The 12,729-nt window shown below is 38.7% G+C and overlaps 1 protein-coding gene across 23 annotated transcripts in view; it reads left to right on the top strand.

Moving 5' to 3' along the window:
- Positions 1–12,729, top strand: part of LOC110185344 (aminopeptidase Q) — a 280,831-nt gene that overhangs the window by 184,502 nt on the left and 83,600 nt on the right. Inside the window, exon 1 of one of the 23 annotated variants that reach the window (XM_086827438.1) lies at positions 1,190–2,190. The exons of the other annotated variants lie outside the window; for them this stretch is intronic. The gene's annotated coding sequence lies outside the window, so the exon portion shown is untranslated. Of the gene's footprint in view, positions 1–1,189; positions 2,191–12,729 lie in introns of those variants that run through there. 23 annotated transcript variants of the gene reach the window in all.

Here is a 12,729-nt window from a genome sequence, read left to right on the forward strand (position 1 = left end):
AACAAGTAAAATAAAATGCAAATAAAATAAAATGCAGAGATTATGTAGAGTCATTTGAAAAATTAAAGGTATTGATAACTTCAGACCCGATTTTAATCTACCCTGATTTCTCAAAACCCTTTTCCCTAACAACCGACGCTAGCAATATAGCAATTGGTGCTGTTTTGTCACAAAACCATAAGCCCGTATGTTACGCAAGCAGAACGCTAAATGAACACGAAATAAACTATGCTACTATCGAAAAAGAATTGTTAGCTATAGTTTGGGCAACTAAATATTTTAGGTCATATTTAATCGGAAGGCCATTTGAAATATTAAGTGATCACATACCATTGGTGTGGCTTAACAACATTAAAGAACCTAACATTAAACTACAAAAGTTGGAAAATCAAATTGAATGAATTTGATTACAAAATTAAGTATCTTCCAGGCAAAGAATATTATGTAGCGGATGCTCTTTCCCGCACAGTAATAGAAGAAGCCATGGTTGGCGAAATTGCTGATAGCATGGATGCAACAATCCATAGCGCTGCAGAAGATAACTTAAATTACATCTCCATCACCGAAAGACCCTTAAACTATTTTTCTAGACAAATAGAAGTAGTAAAAGGAGAAACAGACACAGCTAACACGAGTCATTACTTTCAGAAATTAAAAATTAAAATTACATATAAAGAAATGACGATCGAGTTGGCTAAAAACCTCATCAAGGAATATTTTTGCACAAAAAAAAGCACTATTTATTTTCCAGATGACGGCGACTTTCTGACATTCCAAAGGGCGTATATCGAAATCATAAGCCCTAATTGTTTCACAAAATTGCTGCGATGTACTTAGAAATTAACTGATATTTTGACGTATGCAGAATTTAAAGATTTAATCTTAAAGAAACATAAAGAACTTTTACACCCAGGTATAGAAAAAACCATTAATTGGTTTAAAGAAGAATATTACTATCCTGACAGTCAGAAACTCATTCAGAACATTATCAATGAATGCGAAGTTTGCAATATAGCTAAAACTGAACATAGGAATACGAAACTTGTATTCGAAACGACACCCGAAGTCCTAAACGCTAGAGAAAAATATGTGATCGATTTTTATCTAACAGGGAACCAAATCTTCCTATCTTGCATAGATATCTACTCGAAATTGGCTACTCTAATCGAAGTAAAAAGTAGAGATTGGCTAGAAGCAAAAAGAGCCCTCATGAAGATATTTAATGACATGGGAAAACCGCAAGAAATAAAAGCAGATAAAGATTCAGCGTTTATGTGTATAGCATTGCAAAACTGGCTAAAATCAGAAGGTGTAAATATAACCATCACAACAACCAAAAACGGTGTATCCGATATAGAAAGATTTCATAAGACCGTAAATGAGAAGCTGAGAATTATTGGTAGTGAACAAAATATAGAAGATCGATGCACAAAATTTGAAACGATCCTATACGTTTATAATCACAAAACAAAGCACAATACCACCAAAAGAACTCCAGCATACATTTTTCTATACGCAGGTAGCCCTGATTTTGATGTACAACAAAACAAAATTAACAAGATTGACCAGCTAAACAAAAACAGACATAGTTATGATGTTGATACGAAATAAAGGCAATCACCATTAGTCAAAAGTAAGGTGACCAACCCGTTTAAGAAAACAGGTCAGATTAGACAAGTGGATGATAAACACTTCGAAGAAACAAACAGAAGCAGGAAAATCGTACATTACAAGTCCAAGGTTCAAGAAACAAAAGAAAACTAACAAAAGTAAATACGATAATTCCAGACCCATCGAAGAAGATTAAAAGATGCCCCGTATCCCCCATAATGATTATAAGTCTGGCAATCATCGCTCTCATCACCGTAGCCCAAGGCAATAGCATAGAATTAAACGCAATAAGTGCTAAAAATGGATACCTATTATTTCAGACAGGAGTTACGGAGATACCCACGAGTTACGAATATCATTAGTTAAGCATAAACATAACTAATACCATGTTAATGTTTGAGAACTTGTTGGATGAAGCGAAACATTTTCCTGACGTAATCCAAATAGATTACTTAGTTGAAAAACTAAAACGGGAAATAAATGGTTTGAGAATAATCAAGAGAACCAAACGAGGTCTAGTAAATATTGTAGGAACAGCATACAAATATTTATTTGGCGCACTAGATCAAGACGACAGAGGTGAGTTAGAAAGCAAAATTAATAACTTGTCAGAAAATTCCGTTCAGAATCATGATTTGAATATGATTATTGATGTGATTAACAGCGGGATAGATATCATTAACAAATTGAAAATTGAAAACGAAAAACAACAACAGGTAGCAGTACTTATTTTCAATTTACAACAATTCACTGAGTATATTGAAGATATAGAAATGGGTATGCAACTCACGAGACTGGGAATTTTCAAACCGAAATTACTTAAACATGATTATTTGAAACAAGTAAATTCCGAGAAAATGCTAAAGATTAAAACATCCACTTGGCTGAAAACAGATACAAACGAAATTTTAATAAAATCCCATGTTCCTACTGAGATAACAAAAGTCCCAATATTCAATATAGTTCCATATCCTGATGAGTCCAACTACATCCTTACTGAATCTGTATTTGATAAGTTTTATATTTACGAAGATAAGGTCTATAATACACACACAGGTAACCAATTTTCGATAAGTGTTTAATAGGAATTATTAATGTAAATACACTAAAACACACAAAGATTTCCAAATCAATTATGTTGAACCAAACATATTAGTCACCTGGAACATTCCAAAAACACTTGTTAATCAAAATTGTATCAACAAAAGATTTTCTATACAAAGAAACAACATTATTAAAATAAAGAATTGTACTATGCAAATAGATGAATTCATAATTTCAAACAACCTTGCAGATTTTACACAATCAATTTATATTGTTAAAAACATTACCAAAATAGAACCTTTGGCATATGTATCATTCATCTTTCCAAGTGAACGGACGTGTTTTTTTCTTGCGCTCTCGTTTTGTATTAAAGATTGATTCTAACCACCGGGGTTAACTTAAATTTTCTAATTTGTGTTTATAACTTCCCGTTCACTTCGCGTGTGCATGCAGCTATTCAAATTTGTGTACATAATTGGCTTTATTTTCCAATTTAGTTGTGCTGCTAGTGTTAGCTTTTGCATATTTTGCATTCCTTTTTGTGCCTTCTTCGTCTAGCTTTTGTTTGCGCCGTCGCAACAGCTAAACGTTTTATCTATCCATCTCCCACGCTCTCTCACTCTCTCGCTTTAGCTGTGCCGCTGCACTTCTTATCTAATCTGAACTTATTCGCTCTCCCGCTCTCTCGCTCTCGCTGAGACTCTTCACTTCTTTCTTAATTGCTCTGTTTTTATTTTTTCAAAGTACAAGTACAGTGGTAAGTCTATACAATGTCCGGAAATATTGTCTGTTTCGTCAAAGCCTGCAAAAAGGCAATTGTTGCAGGTGACCTTACAATCGGCTGCTGGCTGTGCGACAACGTCATGCACGCCAAATGTATGGAGTTGCAGCTCGGACGGTGGACGATGTAAAAAAAAACATCGGTCTGCGTTTCTGTTGTGAGGCCTGTCGCGATGTAGAAAGGGAGATGATGTCTTTCATGCGGCAAACCAAAAGCGGTTTTAGGGGCATTTTAACGAGTTTTCGTAAAACTCTTGATATGTTCTTGGCGCTGGACACCCAATTTAATAGCCTTACGCTATTAAATGAGTCTCCTAGGCGCAAAAAACTGCTATTGGTGGGCAGCATGTAGACGGACCCCAACTACCCGCAACGGGCTCTCAGCAGCAGCCTCCCTCGGCACAGCCCTCGACCTCAGCATTAATTCCAAGAGTGCTGAGATCGAGCGCTAGAAAAGATTCGGTATCCGAATGTGCAGCGGGAGTGCCCGTACCGCCGGTGATTTCTGTTTTATCCCCTGGGAGGTCGCAAATATTGACCCCTCAAAGTCCCGTTCACACAAGTATATCTGCCCAGGGTGTTAGGCCCGGAATACCGGCCAACAATGGCACGGCGGATAACCAATCTGCCTTGCCAAAAGCCCTTATAGCTGTTCCACCGACGAGACATATTTTTGTCTCGCGGCTCTCCCCTGACCAAACATCGGAAGATGTTCTCGCCTTTATACAAGGCAAAACCAGAGCCGAAAAAATTAAGATAAAGGTGGAAAAGTTCAAATTTTCTTACGCAAGGGACATTTCATCTTTCAAAATAAATGTCCCTAACGAGCTCTTTAACACTATTTGCTCTCCCAACTTCTGGCCAGAGTACATCGTTGTTAAGGAGTTCGAGGCGAAGAAAAAGAAAAAACGGCCTGTAGGAATAACTCTTCCTAGGCCTGATGATACCACTGCGCCTTCTACGTCTTCCAATCCCCACCCAAAAAACTAACCTACTCCTTAGGTATTTCCTATCAGAATGCAAGAGGCTTACGTAGTAAGCTCCCTAACTTGTATTCTGATAGCCTTTCGTTTGCATCTCAGGTTATTGTGCTCACAGAAACCCGGTTAAAGCCGGAGATTCTGAGCTCCGAAGTTTTTCCAGCTGTGTTCACAGTATATCGGCTAGATCGCCCTATCAGACGCGGGGGTGGAGTTCTAATAGCGGTGGACTCCTCACTCACGTCAGAATTATTAACCTTCGAGGAATGTAACGATGTTGAATTCCTCTGTGTGAAGCTATCTATCAAAGGTAGCTCCATTTTTATTACCTGTTCCTACATACCTCCACTGTCGGAACTTCCTATTTATTGGAATCACCTTTCCGCTATTCAGATGGTTTCCAGTAGACTTTTGGATAGAGACCAGTTGGTAGTTCTAGGAGATTTTAATATCCCTGGTGCTATTTGGTGCTCAAATAATTCCACCAATACTCTCCATACACCTACACAACATGACTTTATCGCTGGCTTGTTTGACATTTCGCTGTCTCAAGTCAACCATGTTCGAAATTACTTACAGCGCTTGCTCGATCTTTGCTTCGTCTCTGATCCTGCGAGAGTCAGTTTAGCAAGGGTGGCGCCTCTGACGCAGCCCGAAGATCCTTATCATCCCACTTTCGATGTGACTCTTGATATTGGGTGTGACGTACAGAATATTTCTGATCGTCCAGCCAATAAAGTCCTATGTTTTCGCAAAACGGACTTTGAACGGTTGAATAATTTTATAAACGAGTTCAATTGGTCTGATCTATACATGTGCACTGACATGGCAGTTGCCGTTGATATTTTTTACAGTGCCATGAATTCATTTTTTACTGAATGTGTTCCGTTATATTATCCGCCAAGCTCGAATAAACCGCCGTGGTTTACTAAAGAGTTGAGCCGACTTAAAAATAAAAAATCTAGACTGTATGCTAAATTTAAAATCACCGGTTCTCAATCTGCCCTTTCATTTTATTTATCAGCTCGGTCAAACTTTACCGTGCTGAACGCGCAGTGTTATAAAAACCATTTAACTCGTTGTAGGGCCCAGTTCTCACAGGACCCAAAACAGTTTTATAATTTCGTTAACACTAAACGTAAACCTAAAACAAATCCTTCCTCGCTTTCATTTGAAAATACTACCGCAAATAATGATCAGGCAAACAACCTATTCTAGCTCTTCGTATCTACACCAGACCTATTCCTACGACATACCCAAATCGAACTTAATTTTCTGTCCCAGCCTAAACGAAAGCTCTCTCCTTTTAGATCTTCATCGTGTCAAGCCAGTTTATTCGCCAGGTCCCGACGGAATTCCTGGCTGTGTGCTCAGGTATTGTGCCGACGCCCTGTGCTATCCCCTTCTGAAATTGTTTACCTTGTCCTTAGAAACCTCCCACTTTCCCATTATTTGGAAGGAATCGTTTATTATTCCTCTCCACAAAAAAGGTAGCAAATTGGATGCCAGCAATTATAGAGGAAGTTGTCGGCCATCCCTAAATTATTTGAAAACATTATCACCCCTCACTTACAGCACCTTTGTAGATCGGTTATTTCTCCATGTCAACATGGTTTTATGAAGCGAAGATCAACAACAACAAATCTTTTGGAGCTCTCTTCCTATATTATAAAGGGCTTCCATAATAATTGTCAGACAGATATAATCTATACTGATTTCAGTAAAGCATTTGACTCTGTTAACCATTCTCTCCTCGTTAGAAAACTCGATTCAATGGGTTTTCCAAGTGATCTTCTTAATTGGATCTCTAGTTATTTGAATGGCAGGACGCAAAAGGTCCTCTTTAAAAATAATTTATCCAATGTTCTAAGGGTTACATCTGGTGTCCCGCAAGGAAGCCATTTGGGACCCTTATTGTTTACATTGTTCATAAATGACCTGCCCAAAGTCTTGACTAACTCCAGAGTACTTATGTACGCGGATGACGTCAAGCTTTGCGTGCAATACAATGACGTTGCCTGCCAGTCGGATTTACAAACAGATCTTAATAATTTTCAAACTTGGTGCCGTGTAAACTTATTAAACTTAAATGGCTCGAAATGCAAGCTAATGACATTCTCTCGTGTCGCTCCTAAGCTTACTACTTACACGCTGAACGGCTGCTCTTTGGAAAGAATTAATACAGTTGACGATTTGGGCGTCCGCTTGGACCCAAAACTTGACTTTATTGATCATATTTCGTCTATGGTGAATAGAGCCAGGGGTGTGCTTGGATTTATTAAACGGTGGTCGAAGGAATTCAATGACCCCTATGTTACTAAATCCTTATATACTTCCTTAGTTCGTCCTATCCTAGAATATGGATGCTGCGTTTGGAGCCCTCAGTACGGCGTCCATAGTAAACGCATTGAGTCGGTTCAAAAGAACTTTTTACTTTTCGCTCTACGCGGTTTAAATTGGGATGCAAACCAAAGATTACCTTCCTACTCTAGTAGACTCCTATTAATAAACTTGCCGTCCTTAGCCAATCGTAGAACGATGCTAGGGATAACCTTTATTTTTAACCTTACCCATGGTGATGTGGAAAGTGCTGACTTGTTGAGTCAGCTTAATTTCCATGTACCATGTAGAACCACTAGATCCTATATCCCATTAGTGTTGCGCCACTGTAGGACCTCCTTTGAACTGCATGAACCTTTTAGAGTGTTATGTGCAAATTATAATGATTTGTACACACTAATCTCTAACGTAGATACCCTTCCCAAATTAAAATCTTTAATACTAACACACTTAGTAAGCATGCAAGCTAACAATCTGGCAGCACGCTGGTAGTTCAATTTTCCTCGTATTCTGTCCTATATTTTCCATCGCGCCTACTAACACCTAACCCAAACAGGCACGTGCCTGGTGTCATACGGGCCACTTGAATGTACTGACCTTAGTGCATCAACGTCCAAGAAGTATCCAAAAGCGAATGCACCTGAATCCAAGAGAAATTAAAGAATCCATTAAGCTCTCTCTCAGAATCTTTCGAAATCCATCAAGATCCACAAAAGCTCGAAACCGAGGCTTGATCGTCAGCCATCCTAGTTCAATAAGCAGAGTTCAGTTTGAGACACGAAATTATTCGGTCGGTGTTCTTCTCATAAAAATGTCTTGTAACTTATTCGGCTAAATAAAAAATAAAAATATATTTTTTTTAACTTACGAATAACCAAGTATTTAATTATATATATATATATATATATATATATATATATATATAATATATATATATATATAATATATATTGTATTGATTCCTATAATTTATTTTTGCTTTATGCTTATTTTTCTGTGTAACGGCGCTTCGCTATTTCGCCTGGCATTTCAGTAATTTTTTCACACTGTACTCAATCTAAATTTTATGCAGCGGTGCATACAAACCCTTTCGACTTTGTTTTTGTTTGTGTAGCGCTTTTGCTTTTCTCTGCAGTTGATTTCAGCTGCCGCTATCAAGCGGTCATAATTATTAGGGTTAAAGTCAGAGGTCCCGCTGAAGCTGTGGTCTAACCTTGTTGGAGTACTATGATGAGGTTGAGAAGAAACTTACCTTATTAACAAACAAGGTCAATATAACGTATGAAGCGGATATGGCTAAGGAATTGTGCGATAAATTCCGTGAAGATGTTCTTCGGGTGTTTATCTCCGGGCTGAAGCGCAGCCTCACGAATGAGCTTTTCTCGGCAAAACCCAAAGCTCAAAGCCGTCAGCTCGTGCCTTGGCGCTGAAGGTCGAGTCCAACTATGAGAGATGCATCTTAGCAACAACGTTTTCGCCAGAAGTCAAGAGGATAAGAATTTTAAGGCAGGTCCAAAAACGCCAGAACGTCAACAAGACTAGATCCCTTCTGAGCCAAATCAACAATTTGACACCAATGAAAACTCGCACTTTAGTAGGTAACATAAAGCGCAGGAACAATAGACCCCAACAGGAACCCATGTACCCATCTTGTTCCAAAATGTTACAACATCCCAGAGCCTCAGCTTTGAAGGCCCGGTTCTTCTGATCAGAAAACAAAAAAAAAAAACCCCAGTGGCGAGCGGGCCGAAAAAAATTATGCCAGCGTCTCCCCAAGTGCAGCAACGAAAATTGCGATTCATTTTTTAGATGCAAAATACCTGCTATCCGTTCTCGGACGGAGAGTAACGGGGACTGTTATGAATTTTTTTGTAGACACCAGCGCCTCTAAAAGCTTTTTTTTGGCTTTATAAAGGGCTAAAAGGGGTCCGTATGGTAGAAGCCCCTTTCAGAATTCTTTTAATGCATGGCACAACTCAAATAACAGAGAAATGCCTTGTCTCAATTTTTAATATAACGGTAACATTCTTTGTTCTATCGAACTTCTAAACACTCGACGGGATAATCGGTTTTAACATGTTAAAAAAGGCCGGGCCAAATTTAAATGGGGCACAGAGGTCAAAAAAGTTTATTTCCACATCTGCGCTGATGTCAATTTTACTAACTTAGATTATTCTGGTGTATCCCCTTTTTATTAAAGACGCCTTCGTGAAAATGCTCAAGAGCAGAGAAAGAGCCGGACCTTAATGAGGCTCTGCCATATAATACATCGGTAGTAGCCACTATTAGAACAGAGAATGAAGAGCCCATTAGCAATAGCAAGACCCATTTCAGACATCCTTAAAGGTGAAAACGGAAGTTTTCCCTTGAACTGTCCGTTAAAGCTTAGCTCCGTACTCTTTGGAAGCAAGAAACGACACGCGGTAAACTTTTCCAGCAAAGAGCCATTACTTGATGAACTCGCAGACATAAAAGTTTCTGAAGGCGTACACGCTATTCATTGTGACTTGCACACGCTCGTAATGATACAGAACGAACTGGTTGACCATTTTCCAGATACAAAGTTTTGGCATTCAAAAAATTGCGTAACAGATATTTTTTCAAACGCGAGATCACGATTGAAAAAATAAAATAAAACGCGCCCAGAACGCGTTAAAAAATATGGATAATGCGTCTCGGCGGAAGAGGGTCTTCGTAGTTGGTGAAAAGGTACTGGTAAAATTCAACCGCAACCTAGGAAATAACCTTGTTCGAGGAGAGAGCTGTAGAAGCAGACCTGGGGACCACGGTTCTCATTAAGGGGAGGATGGTCCACAAGGACAATCTTAGATGATACATTTTTTAAAACTTTAAATTATTTGGCGCAATTTCTTACTAGCTATAGGGTTCATAGCCACTGGCATAGTTTGTTTTAAGTTTATTTCATTGGTGGCGGGAACCTCTGTATAAGCAAAAAATCGCTAAAGATTAATTCCACAGGTTCAGACCCATACTTTGTATATTCTTACCCTTAATTTCTGATTATTCACAGGCCAAGTGCAACACCATCGATGATGGTGAAATCTTAGTATTCGTCGCACACACAGCGAACCTCTCAGAATATGATATATTTCCGCTATACCACATGATACAGCTTTTAAGCGTTGATTATGCTCCCCTCCAGGGCTTGTTAAAGTAATTGGGCGTTCATCACAGAGTACCTAGGTGTTAATATTTCTAAGGATCAATGCTAAAGGTCGTAGCAGGAACGCCGGATGCCGGTGACTTAGAAAAAATCCGATTTACTGAAATTAAGTTAGTTGAGTCGAGAAATAGGCAAATTCAAATCAATACTAAAATTCAAAACCAAATTAATCAACTAAGCTCTACTGTCAATTTGATTTTGAGATCGGCCAAAAACTCACAAGTAGATACTGGACATTTATATAAGACGCTACTTGCTAGAAACAGAATGCTGATGACAGAATTACAAATTTTAATGCTTACGATAACCCCAAAATTAATATTGTTAGTCTGAATATTATAAATCATGAAAACTTATAATCAGTTTGGCTAGAGGAACCCACTAGCATACCCATAGGGGATCTTTTTCTGCCTCGTCTGTACAAATTCTGCAGTCCGCCAACATTTTACTTTTCATCATAAAATTTCCTATATTCACACTAGAGCGTAATTTTGCAGATAAAAGACAACGTCGTAGTGGAATGCAATGGAGAAATTCACGCATTTAAGAACTGGTCCGTAACACCGGGATCTACGTTCTGCCGTTTGGCATCAGAAAGTTCATGCGCTAAAGAACTGCATGCAGGTGGGGTAGCATATTGCCGAATACAAGAGAGCGATCTGCAATCAATAACCTCCTATGTCGAGGACATATATCAGCCATAGATCAAAAACCAAACGCATTTCGGTTTTTGACAATTTCTTCTCTGAACTCTTTGATGAACTCCAAGTTACGTTCACTTAAGCGGTGAAGGTACGGGAGGCTGAGGACATCCTGGTTGGCGGTGAGTTTCAACAGAGGGAAGCTGGGTGTCCCTCGAGCTCTCTTATTATTGCAGGAGCAATATTCTGCGCACTCATCTGCATCGGTCTCACTTATCAGCGACTTGATAGGGCAAGAAGATCCGCAGTCCAAATAGGAGAAGTGATCGCCGAATTACGAACGACCGAGGGTGGCCTTGACTTAGAAGGGGGAGTAGTTAACTGGGGTCAGCAAGACCAGAGTCATTGGCCATAGTTGCGTCAGCAACATCCCGTCGGCCAAACTGCTGACCTAACAATGGGCCGGACGCTCGTGCACAGACGGTAAACACAGCATATTTGGTTGGACGATGTAAGCCTATTTTACCCATAAGACCATTCCTTTAGATCAGTTCTGTTTTCAACAAACTCCAATAACGAGCTATTGCTCATAAGTACTATTCCTAAATCGTTATCGTTAGTATTATGTGATATAATTGGTTATTCTGCCTTAAGGGCAGATAGCAACGGAGATAGTATCTCCCAACCTTAACCTTTCACCTAAAGGAATAGCCATCGGCAACCGCCAATCATCTTACACCTATAAAGCGAGTTTCCGGCGAGTATCGGATTTCTTCCATATATAAAGTATGCTGGATTGTAGTCGACGGACTACTACTGAGCACCAGTGTGCGTAATCCAATCGTTTGCGTCGTTCCCCTATGAATTGCGTAATCATAGTCTTTATTGCGTCGATTGCGTTTTCTGTGGGATAAACTTCCCATTTCTTCATCTGATCCTTAAAATTGGGGCTTGTAAAATGAACTCCGTTGATACATGTTATATATTTTTGATAACTTGTCTATAAGTGTGAGCAACATTTTGTTTTCGTGGCTTGTCCTTGGTTGAGGCTTTCCTCGTTGGGTTTTCTTGACAGTGCTTCAGTTACCACGTTTAACGTACCCTGCCGATAGCTGACCTTAAATGAATAGGGCCAGTACTCATAGTGCTACTAGTCCGTTTGGACTCTCATTGGTATTCAGCCATTTGCGTGGTCTGTATTACAAAAAAGAGATATAACATAAGGTAGATTCTCATCTTCAGAATTCTTCAGTAGATTGCAAGACATTCTGGTGCCTCAGCCAGTGTTTACTTTACTGCTTTGATTCATTTTTGTGCCTGTGATATCTGTCCTTTGTATCTGAGTTCGAACAGTAGATGCTACTACGAGATAGATAAGTACTTGTTTTTTTTTATCTACGGGCCTGGAAGGCCGTGCTCTTATTTCGTGTACCAGATTCTTCGATTTGTCTTACAAAAATAACAATTTCGGAATTTGATTATAGGCAAGCGACGTACGCATTTCATGGTTCATGTTTTTTTTTTCTACTGTTCTTAAAATGTGATATGTTTTTGATAGTATATACAGTTTTTCATACTCTTGAAAAAGTCATTAATACTAAATCTGTTAAAAATGTTTTGATAGAATAGTACTTTAATATAAATTATTCAATTATTTCTTTGTTAGATCACAATGAGGTGCTTAGGCTTGCAGTTTCGAAGATTGGGCTAAAACCTTTGAACCAAATGTCAGCCTTGCGTCATCGTTCTCTCCAGTTCCTTTCGAAACCCTTGATGAACACAAATTCAAAAAAAGCTTCTGCTCACGATTTAATTTCTCCAAAAATCATAATTGAATTACCCGAATAGGCAGTCAGTAGTATCGAATTCACCTCAATAATATTCACCTCAACAATAATAATAGTAAACAATATTCCCGACCAATTGAAAAAGTCTGTTTAAACAATGATTCTGAAGCATCTAAAAACAAGTCCTATCCTTTTTCGCATCGACTTATCAGCCTCCTTTCATGTTTAACAAAGCAATTTTAATACTGTTTATTTTTCATCTAATACAACATCTTTAAAGCAACATTAGGTTTCTCTGTACCAATTTTAATTTAAGGAACTATGGAACAGGTGAACCTCCTAACATTTGAAATTCGCACAGCT

Source organism: Drosophila serrata, unplaced genomic scaffold, assembly GCF_035046125.1.
Source record: "Drosophila serrata isolate PLE 108 unplaced genomic scaffold, ASM3504612v1 contig_171, whole genome shotgun sequence".
Taxonomy (NCBI): domain Eukaryota; kingdom Metazoa; phylum Arthropoda; class Insecta; order Diptera; family Drosophilidae; genus Drosophila; species Drosophila serrata.